We start from the raw sequence: 1,192 nt of genomic DNA on the forward strand, positions 1-1,192 counted from the left end.
TGCATCTCGCGCTGATCACCGGTGATCGGTTCTGCGCAGATTTTGCTCATCTCAAACAAGCCTATTGTTTTTTTGTTCAGCCTTGAGCCTACCTGCCAGTGTATCCCAGTGCATTCCGTGAGTCTTTTATGAGCCATTGTGCTTGTTTTGTTTTCCTTTTTGTGACCATTGAAAGCTTTGATGCTATTTTTTTTTTTTGTACTTTGTTTTTGATCAATCTACAAAGTAAAAGCTACTTGAAGTTTATGCCACTCGCTTCCTCAATATTTTTGTTCTTTCTTCTGGACTTGGGTCTCAAAATCCCCAACCTTGAGTTAGCTCACTCAGGAAGCACATCAGCTCGTGTCCAGGGGACCGGGGTTCTAATCCTGCTTAAAACAAGACCTCTAGTTTCTGCCTCTGTATCATTACACTTCCTCACTCCTCCACTCCTTGTGGTGCAAGTATAGAATTGAAATGGCCTTTGAGATTTTCTTTGATCTGTTTCCAGGTCAGAGGATGGAGGAGCAAGTAAATGGGAAGAGAAAATAAGTACGTTTTAGAACATGGCTTTATAGTGAGAAGAAAAATTACTTTGCAGACATGTAGTCACATAACATCAGTTAATAAAAACAAGATCATTTGTCAATATATTTTTACTGACATTTAGAAAATATTGCAAAAGTTTTGGGCAAATCTCTAATGGAAACCTAGCTATTGAGATCTAAATATTTGGGGGTCGTTGGCAAAGAGATTGCAGTACCAGTTTTGGCCACAATTTTGCATACACTTCCTTTAAATGAATAAACACTGCGCTTGGGTTCATCCCCTCGCCTTTATGTTACAGTGGCCCAGAAGTTGAATGACAGCATGCCAGGGTGAATTGCAGAGATCTTGAAAAAGAAGGGTCAGCAATGCAAATATTGATTCTTTGCATAAACTTTATGTAATTGTTGATGAAAACCTGAGAGTGCGTAAAATGCTTGTGATTATACTTCAGTAACAGTTAATACCATCTGACAAAAATATCCAAAAACACTGAAGCAGCCGACTTTGTGAAAATTAATATTTGTGTCATTCTCAAAACTTGTGGCCACGGCTGTATTTAAGGATTTATTACACACACACACACCACACCACTGTTTATATGAAGATTAAACACACAGACAGAAGTTCAGCTGTAGTATTAATGTAATGAAGAGACTCAGACACG

Source organism: Pseudorasbora parva, chromosome 6 (assembly GCF_024679245.1).
Source record: "Pseudorasbora parva isolate DD20220531a chromosome 6, ASM2467924v1, whole genome shotgun sequence".
Classification (NCBI taxonomy): Eukaryota; Metazoa; Chordata; class Actinopteri; order Cypriniformes; family Gobionidae; genus Pseudorasbora; species Pseudorasbora parva.